The following is a 13719-nucleotide window of genomic DNA, read 5'->3' on the forward strand; positions in this document are numbered from 1 at the left end:
TGGATGAGTCAGATGTTGATGCAAAGAAAAACCCTTTAGTGGCAAGTTAAGCCGATCACCTGAGCAATTGTTTCTGCTGTAAGATGGCAGAGGAGGATTACTTTATTGTTCTTAGGTAGCCATGTATAAATAAACAAAACTGTGACAAGTTGCTTCAACTATTGGTGATGTGGGAAACCAGGTTCTGAGTTCAGGACAGCAAATCACCAGCTTTATACAATAAAGTTTAATAAACCTATAAAACCCAAGGCTTAAACAATAGCAGAAGCAGAGCAGCCTGGGACTCCTGCTTGCAACCTTCTTAGGAGACATTCTTAGGGCTGAGTCTCTGTGACTTGTGATTGTTGCTGTTAATCTTAACTCCTACATTTGAATAACTTGGGTCAAATATAATCAATAATTATGCCTGACTCCGAGAGAAACTGCAATTTTAATAAAGTCTCTTTCTTTACTCTTGAGTATTGTCTTAGTATACTTTTTTGGGTAACTGAAATATAAACTAAAGTAACTTAGATAATAAAACTATTTTACTCCTATTAGAAGTTCAGAAATACTCTTGAGTTGACTAACTCACAATAGTATCACAGATCTGGCTTATTTTTATTTCTTTGCTCTGATAGTCAATAGTATTATTTTGTTTCTCTTCTTGCATAGGATTGCTGCCAGTAGCAACTGGCATCCTTTATTTCCTTATTTCTCTATCCTTATTCACACAGAATGGGTCAAAAGGGCTGGCTAACTGTGATGACATCTGTAGAAAAGACATGGGAAGAATACACCATGTGGAAATAAGTGAGTATAGAACACAAAGTGCTTGACACAATAATGAACAAAATTATAGATAAATTCATGGACCATAAATCACACAGTGACTAAATTAAAAACTTTGGTGAAAAAGGTACTGAGACAAGATCTTAGAAAATGCAGAGCAGTATACTACCTATTAGTCTTTTAAAAAGAAAAAGAAATGTTATAGTATAGGAGATTAAAAGTATTTCACACAACCTCAGTATTTGTTTATCTGCTTGGAAAGCATTCAGAAAGAAAGCAGAGATAGAGAATACGGGAGGTTTATTTAGAGAAATCAAGGCACCATGTGAAAAAGGCCAAGAAGAGGGAGAGAGCCATGTTCCAAGGGTAAAAGCTTCCAGGAATGAGAGGGTGGCCTGGGGCAAGGAGGCTATGCCCCAAAGATGGGGTTTGGACTGGTCTGTTTCCAGGAAAGGAAAACAGTGTGGAGTATCCACATGTTGGGTCTTATAGACCCTCTGGGTACTTTCTTTAGAGGCATTACATTGGGCAATTGACTGCCCTTTTCACGTTGCATCTTAGTGACCCTGTGTTGCTTCTCAATCCCCTTTCTCACAAGAGAAGGGTCAACGTAAGAACGCTCTGCAGGTAAGCTTCTGGTTAGTCCCAGTCAAGCCCATCTCCAGTGGCTTCCCACAGGAAAGGGGTTACACATAAGCAAGGCTCTGCAGGTAAACTTTCAGTATCTTCCAGCTGATCCCATCTGTTAATGTCTAGTTTGCTACCTAAGAGAAACAATGTTAAAAAGTTCATATCACTATTGCAATAAAATTTAAACTATATCTATAGATAATCTGTTATAGTCATCATATAAGTTTTGTCTATTTGTGGGTAAAAGAGACACAAGAATTTTCTGTGATAGCCAAAGATTTATCTTACTATTCATTATCCAACTACTATTGACTTGACTCACTGAGACATTAGTAGGACTGTCAGTTTGTTGTAGATAACTGTATTTCTTCCCTAACATTGTAAACACTGTTATTAGAGGTTAATTTTGCTTACCAACCTGTGACACATAAATAATGACCACACTGCTCCAAATTAAACATTTTCCTATTGAGTCAGGGATGTATTTCAAAAAATTTTCCTTTGTATACAGAATACAGTGAACAATTAAAATAAGTGACTAGTAAACTTCCGGGAAGATGGTGACTAAAGGAAACAGCATGTGCCAGTCCTGCTGAAACCCAATCTCCATTGCCTTAAACAAAACAAACAAAACAAAACAGTGCTCTTACAAAAGCCAGAAAACACAACTTTAAAAAGAACCAAGGTGGCAGGAAAAAAAGGCTACAAGACCTATCAGAGAGCAGAAAAGAAACCCGCCTACCTTGCGGCTGTGGGTACCACAACAATGCCATCTTGCTTCATTGCATCCAAGTCCAGAAATGAACAGGAAAACACCAAGGACCTGAAGTAAGCAGCTGAAGATCATCGGAATTGTAAGTCATCAGTTCCTTCTGTGCAAACACCAGCTACACCTTTCAGCAGTGATGGCTGAGCTTACCACACACTCCAGAGATCCAGAGCAGCGTTCCACAACACCAGAAAAGAAACCCGTCAGCCTCACAGTTACAAATGCCACACCATATTACCTCACTGCATATTACTCTAGAGACTAACAGGAAAATAACCAAGAATCTGAAGTAAGCTGCTACAGATCATTGGAATTGTAAGTCATCAGTTCCTCCTGTGCAAACACTGGCTACAGCTTGCGACAGTGGTGGTTGAGCTCACTACATCCTCCAGAGATCCATACCTGCACCCAGTAACACTGTAAGTAAAGCCACCATTCCTGAAGGAGAAATTAAAAGCCCCAATAAACTCCCTGGATATGAGACTTTGTGGTTCAACCCAGCAAAGGTGGAGGTGGAATCTGCTCTTAGACATAGCAGAGGCTCAGACAGACTCAGGCTCTGCATCAGTATAAAGAGTGGGGGAAGACCTATGCTTAACACTAGATCTAACTAGTAGGATCTCCGGTATTACCACAGACCACACAATCATGATGAACAGGAAGAAGTCAGACCAGACTAGCCTTAGCTGTGCAGAGAAGAGACTCTTAAATAGAGTTTGGTCTCAGAGGCATCTGCTACCTACAAAGGCAGGGAGAAACTGAGATTCCACATCTATGAAAAGCATGGAGGGTGATCTACACTTAACACTAGATCCAGCCCCATTGCTGGTCATCTGCATAGACTGAGACAGACGTAAGAACCAGGATTGCAGCAGGAAAGGTGCCAGTGGCACCCGGTGTTTGCACAGAGAGAAACTGGCAAGGCCCAGTCTACTGAATATTCATATATTTGTAGGGTTGCATTTGTGTGTGTGTGTGTGTGTGTGTGTGTGTGTATGTGTGTGTGTGTGTGTGTGTGTGTATGCTTGTTTGATTGCTCTATTTCCAACCCCTCTCCCAAGCTTCTTCACTTCTATTCTCTTCTCTTCATCCCTTTTCTTTTTTTCTATTCTTTTTTCTTCTTTGTCTTGTATTAAATCCACTTCATACCACCATACTAAAAACTTTACATTGGTTACTAAAATACTACTAAACATTTAATATCTCTAATCTCTATGGTACTACCTTACCCAACTCATACTCTCATTCTGTTTGATCCTATCTGTGGCTTTACCCTTTCCTGCATTTATGACTTCACTTCCCTCTTCACTCAACCTTCACTGTTAAATACAACACAACCTGTCCAGCAGACACCTAGAGACTGAGAGAAATCTACTAAACTCAACAGATAAAAACTTCTGAAATCCTGAGAAGGAGAAATAACAAGAAAGCAATGGGCTCCCACAAGCCCACAATAACAGAACCTGACAACACAGAACTGCAGAGATCTCCAGGTCAAATCAAGAATATAACTGTAGAAATAATACAGGACTTTCAAAAAGCATTGAGAGAATATGAAAGAAATAAAGGATATAATTATTGAAGTGAAGGCATCAATTCAAACTATAAATAACTGATTAGACCACATGGAGACTAGAACCTCACTCCTAGAAGATGATCACTCCAAAAACAAATGCATAGTACATAACTTAGAGAAAACAATTCAACAGCCTGAATTGGCTATTGAAGAAATATGGGCCCATTTTAAAAGAGTTAACCTAAGAATAATTGGCATAGAAGAGGGAATAGAAGTTAAACCAAAGGGATCAACAATCTTTTCAAAGAAGTAATGTCAGAAAACATAGAACAAGAGGTTGATACACAGGTACAGGAAACTTATAGAACCCCCTTTAGACAAGATCATAAAACGGTTTTACCATGCCACATAATAGTCCAAATTGACCAATGTAGAAGCCAAGGAGAGAATATGAAAGGCAACAAAAACAAAAGACCAAGTGACATTCAGAGGCAAACTAATTAGAACCACTTTAGACATCCCAAATCAACTTATTAAAGCAAGACGGGACTGCAGTAACATATTCTAAACTCTTCCAGAAAATAACTTGCAGCCAAAATTTTGTTATCCAGCAAAACTATCTCTCAAATTAGATGGGGAAATAAAAATCTTGCACAACAAACAGAAGCTAGTATGTCTTCCAAATTAGAGAAAAATACTCAAAGAGATTAACTGCAAAGTAGAAATAAGTAATGCATGCCAGAACCAGAGAAACAAAAATTTCTACCCAGCAAACAATTAAGCAAAAAAGAACAAACAGTATCTCAAACAGAAGTCAAATTTCAATATGTTAGGAATTAAAAAATATATCTCATTAATCACATAAATGGCCTCAACTCTCCAATAAAAAGACATTAAATGACAAAATGGATTAAAAAACAGAATCTATATATCTGCTGCTTGCAAGAAACACAGCTTACAAGTAAAGATAGTCACAAACTAAAAGTAAAGGGCTAGATCCAGGTAATTCATGTCAACAGAACTTGAAGACAAACAAGAGTAGGAACTATGATATCAAACAAGTTAGACTTCAAGCCCAAACTTATTAGAAGAGACAAAGCAGGTTATTTATATTGGTAAAAGGAACAATTCAGCAAGTCAACATTTATGCCCCAAACACAGGTGCAGCTAGTTTCATAAAACTATTAAGTCACACATAAGAGATATTAAGTCACACATAAGTCTCAATACAATAATACTGGGATAATTCAACACCCCTCTCACACCTTTAGACCAATATTTTAGATGATATTTTATACAAAAGGTCAGTAAAGATGCCTCAGACCTAAATAATACCATCAACCAAATGAACATATTAGACACATATAGAATATTCCACCCAACTAAACAGAGTTCAAATTTTTCTTAGCTGTTCATGGAACCTTCTCCAAAAAAGATTGCATTTGGGGCCACAAAGTGAGAACTAGCAAATAAAAAAATGTGACATACTTCCCTGTGTCTTTTTAGATCATAATGAAATGAAATTAGAAATCAACTATAAGAAGACCCAGAGAAACCACATAAACATGTGGAGACTGAACACACTGCTGAATGAAGAATGGGTCATAGAATAAATAAGGGGTGAAATCAAGAAATTTCTAGAAACAAACTAAATTGAGATACAACATATCAAAGCTTCTGGGACCCTTTGAAGGCAGTATTATGAGAAAAATTCATAGCATTGAATGCCAACATAAGAAGAACAGAAAATGACCAAATAAATAACCTAATGACACACTTCAAAGCCCTTGAAAAACAGGAACAGTCTAACTCCAATGCCAGTAGAAGGCAGAAAATTATTAAAATTAGAGCAGAAATCAATGAAGTAGAAAATAAAAAGAATACAGAAAATCAGCAAATCCAAAAGCTGGTTTCTCAAAAAAAATTAAAAGATAGATAAACCACTACCCAACTTAACCAAAAAAAAGATAATCAAATTATGAAGATAAGAGATGAAAAAGGAAATATTACCACTGACAGTATAGAAATCCAGAAGATTATTAGAAACTACTTTGAAAACTATACTCCAACAAAATGGAAAATCTGGAAGAAATTGACAACTTTCTAGATAAATACAACTTTCTTAAACTGACTCTAGAAGATACAGCAAATTTACACCAATCATTAGCAATAAAAGAGATTTAAATAGCAATAAAGAGCCTATCATTAAAGAAACCCCAGGATCAGATGTTTTCCCAAGTGAATTTTATAAAACCTTTATAGAAGAGGTAATCCTGATACTCCTCAATCTATTTTGTGAAATAGAAAGAAATGGGACTCTCCAAAACACATTCTATGAGGCCAACATCACATTAATAAAAAAATCAAACAAAGACAGCTCAAGAAAAAAAAAAAAACTACAGCCTTTTATCATTAATGAATTTGGATGCAAAACTGCTAAACAAAATGCTAGCAACACACATTCAAAACCACATAAAAAAAATCATACACCATGACCAAGTAGGGCTCATCCCAGGAATGCAAGGCTGGTTCAGCATACAAAAATCAATTTATTTAATTCATCACATAAAACAGAACCAAAGTTAAAAATTACATGATCATTTCAACAAATGCTGAAGAAGAATTTGACAAAATTCCACATCCATTTATGCTAAAAGCACTGTACAGAATTGGAATAGAAGAAACATACCTCAACATCATAAAGGCAATCTACTATAGGCCCACAGCCAACATAATATTAAATGGGAAAATCTGTGAGAATTACCCCTAAAACCAGGAGCAAGACATGGATGTCCATAATCACCACTTCTTTTCAATAAAGTACTTGAGACTCTAGCCAGAACAATAAGACAAGAAAAGGAAATCAAAGGAGTATAAATAGGAAAAAAAGAACTATTCACTATTGCAGATAACATGATACTATACTTAGAAGATAAAAAAACTCAATCAAAAGGCTTATAGAATTGATCAACAAATTCAGCATGGTGTATAGATACAAAATCAATCTTAAAAAAATCAGAAGTTTTTTGTATACTAACCATAAATCCACTGAAAAATCCAGAAAACATTTCAACTCAGTATATCCCACAAAAAATAAAATAATTAGGAATAAACTTAACCAGGGAAGTAAAAAACCTCTACAAAGAAAATTTTAAAACACTAAAAAAAAAAGTAATTGAAGAAGACCTTAGAATGTAGAAAGATCTTCTATGTTTATGGATAGGCAGAATAAATATTGTGAAAATGGCCTTACTTCCAAAAGTAATCTACAGATTCAATGCAATACCCATTAAATTACCAAGGTCATTTCTTACAGACATAGAACAATCAATCCCTAAATTCATTTGGAACAACAAAAAACCCAGAATAGCCAAAGTAGTTCTCAGCAACAAAAACCATGCAGGAGGAATAACAATACCTGACCTTAAACTATACTACCAAGCCATAGTAATAAAAACAGCATGGTACTGGTTAAAAAAAATACATACACCAATGGAGCAGAATAGAAGACTCAGAAACAAAGCCTCACACGTATAGCCGATTGATTTTTGACAAAGGGGCCAAAAACATACAATGAAAAAAATAAAGCCTCTTCAACAAATGGTGTTGGCAGCCATTTGTTGGTTAACCACTGGTTAACCATATGCAGAAAAATGGAAATAGATTCCACTTTCTCACCCTGCACTAGAGTCAATTCAAGATGGATCAAAGACTTGGAAATTAGACCAGAGACCTTGAGGCTCCTTGAAGAGGGCCTAAGTCCAACACTGCAACACACAGGCATAGGTAAAAACTTTCTCAACAAGAGCCCAAAGGCACAAGAAGCTAAAAGGTGAATTAATACATGGAATTGCATTAAACTGAAGAGCTTCTGTACAGCAAAGGAAACTATCAAGGATCTCAACCAAGAGCCAACAAGAGAAAATTTTTGCCAACTATACCTCTGATAGAGGACTAATATCTAAAATATACAGAGAACTCAAGAAACGCAGCACTAAGAAAACAACTAACCCTATCAAAAATGTGCAAGTGAACTAAATAGACACTTCATGAAGGAAGAAATTCAAGTGGCCAATAAATGCATGAAAAAATGTTCAACATCATTGGCAATCAGAGAGATTTTACCTCACTCCAACTAGAATGGCAATCATTCAAAACACAAACAACAACAAATGCTGGTGATGATGTGGAGAAGTTGGAACTCTAATACATTGTTTTGGGGATTGCAAATTAGTGCAACCACTCCGGAAAACTGAATGAAGAATCCTCAAAAAAATGAGAATGAATTTACCATATGATACAGCAATACCATTTCTGTGTATCTACCCAAAAGAATGGAAACCAATATCTATATTCATAGCTGCACATAGCTGCCAAACTGTGGAACCAGCTCTAAAAATATTCAATTCCTCTTAGCTCATGTTCCTATACTGAACAAAGGTGACATATAACTACTTTGAAATTAATATTAAGGTTTTTTCTGACTTGACATTATTTTTAATTGTGTTCAATGGTAGAATATTTGCCCAAGTATGCTTGATGCCCAGTGCTATGAAAAAAAAAATAAAAACAGAAAATCAATAAAGCATTCTTCAATATGATCTTAGAATGGATGTCTTATACCTAAATCTTCCCCAGATTTTGAGTTGGCATATAAAGGAAAGGAAAGGGATAAATAAGAGAAAATCAGCAGGCAGGAATAGGGTGAGTACTTTGAAAAGAGTAGAAAACCTGTGTTTCTGGGTTTTTTTTTATTTTTTTAAAGGAGGGAACGAGAAGAAAAGCAACCTGCTCTTCTGCCCAGATCCCATGAAGCTGGGCACTTGTGGTGGGAGCAAAACCAACATAAACTCCTCATCCTCTGGCTGTGTTCTAACCATTGGACTACCATTTCCTGCTCAGTTTCAAGAAATGCATTTTATTGATAATAAACCTGTTTGATACATAAAATGAATTTAATAAACTTAAGGCTCATATAAAAATAGAATATGATTTATCAGTCAAAAGAATTTCCTGACCCAGGGTGCGCTGCAATACCTTAGGAACATACTTGAAACCACATCATTTCTCTATGGCGTCTTTTAAAAATTCCTGACCTCCCACCACTTCTCTGACAGATTTTTCCTGTTGTAGCAGCATACTCTTATGCCATCAGATAGCTTTCAGCAGAATTATTTATTCAGCTAAAAACAACAGGAGTGGAGATGAGGGACTCATCAATTCCAAGTAGACAGAAAAATGACTAAAATTATCTGGTTTGGAGTTACTTTCTTTTTTCACCTCGTAAAACGTCCCACACATCCATCACACTCCTTTCTCATTGCATTTGAACCTGAGGGTGCAGAGTGCCATTTCAGATCGGTCCCCGGCCCTGTGGCCCTGTGTCTGTGCTCCTCTCCACCTGCTGGTGGGCTTCACTCCTTGGTCTTCTGGCTCTAGCACAGAAGCACGGCTTTGCTTCATGTGCCTGCCCCTCTCCTTCTTCAGATTTTCAGATTTCCTCCAGTAAGAAGCCTGTGACAGGAATGGCTCTGAGGGGCAGGTTTTAGATGAGCTGGAAATGTCGTTTAAGATTGGTGTGTGCGCCTCAAAGGTAAGACTGGAGGATCACGGGTTCAAGGGCAGCCTCAGCAACATAATGAGACTCTCAGCAACCTAGAGAGAACTTGTTTCAATAAAATAAAATAAAATTGGACAGGGAATATAGCTCAGAGGTGGACTGCCCCAGTACCACCATCACTACAACAACAACAACAACAACAACAACAACAACAACAACAACAGCCCATATCCCCCCCACAAACAAAGACAAAACAAAAACAAAGTGGGGAGTTTAAAAAAGGCTGTGGCAGAGTGAGGAGTCTGGGGATGAGTGGCCCAAATGACTGTAGCAAATGTGTTTCATCTCCAACATCCAGTCTTCCTCCACTGTTAAAATAACATCTCAGAATTCATAATGTCCACCTCACTCACTCACCTCGCTGATACGCCATGGTCAGCATTTCATAGACATGGCAAAAGCTTCTTTAATTCTCATGCACGTCACAAGTTATCCTTGTTCACTGAGAAAAATTCCCTGCAACTTGTTACCCATTTTGCTCAAGGGCTGTGGCTGGGGAGTTTGCTTCCTTGAGTCCAATGATACACCCTCTTTCTCTATCCACTCTACTCTCCACCAGGTTTCTTCCTCCCCCTCCTGATCCTTCTTCTTTGTGTGGTATTGGAGATTGAACCCAGGGATAGTCTACCTCTGAGCAACACTCCCAGCCCCATTCTGTTCTTTTATTGTGAAACAGGGTCTCTATAAATTGCTGAGGTTATCCTGTCTCAGCCTCCCATGTACTGGGATTATAGGCATGTACCCACACCCTGGCATCCACCACCCTTTCATATATATATATATATATATATATATATATATATATATATATATATATATGAAACATATATATAAATATATATATGAAGTGTATATATATATATATATATATATACACACACACACACTTTATTATCTTTTTATGTCCACAAGATCAACCATGAACAGAACATTTTTCTTTTCTTTTTCCCTTAATGTAGCATGTGAGGTATAAGGATATCTATAATAATGAAGTTTCTGTCTACTACCTCATACCACATTTCCTGATTAGCACCCAAACTCATCTGTTAACATTTTCTTCTTCCTCCACACTCTAGTCTGTGAAGTTGGTTTAATTTTTTTTGGTCATAGTTTGTTCCTGGTGGTGCACAGTCTTGTCCCTAGGTGTTTCTCCCACAGGAAAAGTATGAAGACATCTGAGGATGAATCGCTAATGTAGTCCTTGGCAACCTCTCTTCCATTTCCTGGTTGGCTCATTGTTGACCTAATTGCCAGTAATAATATTTCATTGTATAAAGAATGTTGGCACCAGGGGCCCAGGTTCCAGTTTATTGATGGCTCAGAGTTTATGAATTGATGCCCTCAGCAGGCTGCTGCCCTGATGAATGGCAATTACTGAGGCTCCCACAGAGGCGGTTGTAGCGAGAGCATTTACTCCTTTCAAATAATTGCTCCTGAGAAGCTGAACAGGTAATTGTAACATCTGAAAACCATGCTTTTGGCTCAGAATCAAAGAGTATTAATCTCCATAACAGAGGTGTTTTTGAATGACCCAAAAGAGTTGTTAAAGAATGGTCTCTGGAGTGTTTAATTTTAAGATGAATTGGAGAAACCTTAGCAAGATCCCCCTCCCTTAAAGCAAATTAAAACGTTGTAAAGACACCCAGGTAACAGGGGTGCCACCTTTTTTGAAGTTGTGATTGGTTGATTTTGGACTTTATATCTATCTGTACCACTCCTGAAAATGTTTTACACACCCTGTTGTAGCCAGTCCCACCTGCCCATTAACCTCCTGGAATGTTATGTGCTCCTTCTCACCCCAGAATTATTTTTTCTGTACTGGAGATGGAACCCAGGGGCATTCTACCTCTGAGCTCCACCCCCTGCCATATTTTTTTATTCTTTATTTTGAAACAAAGTCTCACTTGCAAAGGCCCTCACTAAGTAGCTGAGGCTGGCCACGAACCACGATCCTCTTGTCTCGGCCTCCCAAATGCTGGGATTCCAAGCATGCGCCGCCATGCCCAGCTCTCCAGAATATTTATTGCACTGCTCTTCAATGCCATTCAATGAAAATACACCACAAAAAGTGGAAAAAATGTGTAGAATTATTTATAATTAAGTTTCATATTATACTGTGATTTTGGTGAAGTTTATGAGTGACTTTTAAGAGTTCTCCAATGTAGATAGTGATAAGAGTGCAGGCATGCATATATCTTCTATGGAATCAAAATATTAATGAAAGTTAGACCTCTGCTTATTTTGTGTCATGAAAGATATGGGAAGGAAAATGGCTGCATGGAATAGCATTTTGGCTTAAACTTTACTTTCAGGAAAAATATTGCATGAAATGGAAAATATATAAAGAGATGCATGCATAATGATTTGGGGAAAAACTAAAAAGTAACAGGACAAATTAAAATATATATTCATACCTACAAGAAATGTGGAATAAGGTTCATATATCTATCTTTAAGAGATAATAACATTGGAGGAAAGAGGAGAAATAAAAGAGATTTTTTTCAAGTATATGAGTGTGGGTATAGAAATATCACAAAATGATCTAAAATTTAGAATACCTGATATTCACACACTTTTTCTTCTTGACTTTTGGAAACAAGGCAGTGTATGGAGAAGAGAATGCCAGATATGTTCTATCAAAACATCATTGTGCAAAGTGCCAGGGGCTTAAAAAGTGTTTAGTTACATTGAATTTCAGACTCATCATTAATGGCAGGAGAAATGATTAGGAGATTTGAGCCTGAATTATGAGTCAGTTCAGAAACACTGGATGATCAGAACAAACACAAAAAAAGATGATTGCAAACTCAGGCACATACGGGATAAAATTCTGAACATAGGCAAAATGAAATAGGTACAAATCCTATAAGCCAACACAGACAATGCACATGTAGAGGGACAAAAAAGATGCCAAGGTAAAGATAGAGATATCCATGCAACTGCAGACATAAATCACCTTCATCCTCGTTTACTTCCAGGCTCCTTACATAATCATGGCCTTGTTCTGCTAATTAGATTATTGGAGCTGAGAGGTTCATAGACTCACGGAGCTGGACGTGAATTTTGGAGAGCATCTGTTCCAGATGCCTGCCTTCAGGCTGATAAATATCTGGACCAGGAATGACAAACGGGTTTTACCTTGGAAGCCAATCCCAATCCATTTGTAGTTGACACCCACAGAGGCCTGTTGTGGTGGATTCTAAGAAAGGAGTCTGCCTGGCTGGTAATGTCCCCCAGGAGGCCATGCAGGAAGCTTCTCTGCTCTAAACTGCTGGGGCCCAGGAATGAGAGCCCAGACACTTATTGGGCGGAAGCTAGCTCGAGTGCCAAGAATCTGTACTCATCAGTCTAAATTATTTAGGTTCAAGGACACTTAGTCAATGCATACTTGGTGGTAAAATTGCAAAGTATAGATGCATTTAATCTGGATTTCTTTTCAACAAATTATCTTTAATATATTAGGAGATTTAAAGATTTCTCTTCTATATCTTAAGGGATATAAAAGCTTTTATACTATAAGGCCTTTGGGCTTCATTCCTGTGAGTTTTAGAAGGACCTAAAAAGGGCAGGAAGGGCAGGAAGCAAGAGTCCAGTGCTGCGAGTGATTGGCGTGCACTGTCAATGGCTATTCTTTACCTCTTGTCTTTGTCATTTAGATGACTGGGGCAACCTAGGTCCCTACCAAATTCATCATTTTTTCCAAAAATTACTTTACCAAATGCTTGGTTGAGCCATGTGCCCATAATGGTAATTACAGACATTTATCCTAACTACAAACTATATCTATTAGCCATGCAACATAATAATAGTTGTTCACATTTAAAGACATGTTCTGTTCACTTTGGGGTAGGCCTCAAGTTAGCGCAAGAATGAACCATATTGAATCCAGCTGCTTCTTCTTGGGGTCATCTCTTTGACATAGTCACCTGCCCCAATTCAAAGCAATTCGAGGGTGCTGAGATCCTCCATTAATTCTTATCATCCTTAGCTATTCTCATTTTCTTCCGGGGGCTTGTTCTTTCTGTCTGTCCACCTGTCCTTTCTTTTCTCTTTCCTTTCTACCTCTGCACTGATGTGCCCATTCATAAATTCAGTAAATAGTCACTGATGATTACCTTGGGACAGTTAATTAACATATGCCACACACGGTAGTAGGTAATTTTCCTACATTTTCTTATTTTTTTTTACAGTATTCAAACATATTCAATACTACTATGTCCATTTTATGCTTGAGGAAATGGAGAGGGAGATATTAAGTGATTTGTTCAAGGTCACACAGCTGGGGCGAAACCTAAGCTAGGATCAGAGTTTAGCACTCCTCTTTCTAGTGATGCGCTTTTATTTGAAAATTCTTGTTTAGTATTATGGCATCTCCAATGACAAAATATTATGTAAACTTTTATTCAAATTAGA

The sequence above is a fragment of the Muscardinus avellanarius genome (genome assembly GCF_963383645.1).
Source record: "Muscardinus avellanarius genome assembly, chromosome: 5".
Taxonomy (NCBI): Eukaryota; Metazoa; Chordata; class Mammalia; order Rodentia; family Gliridae; genus Muscardinus; species Muscardinus avellanarius.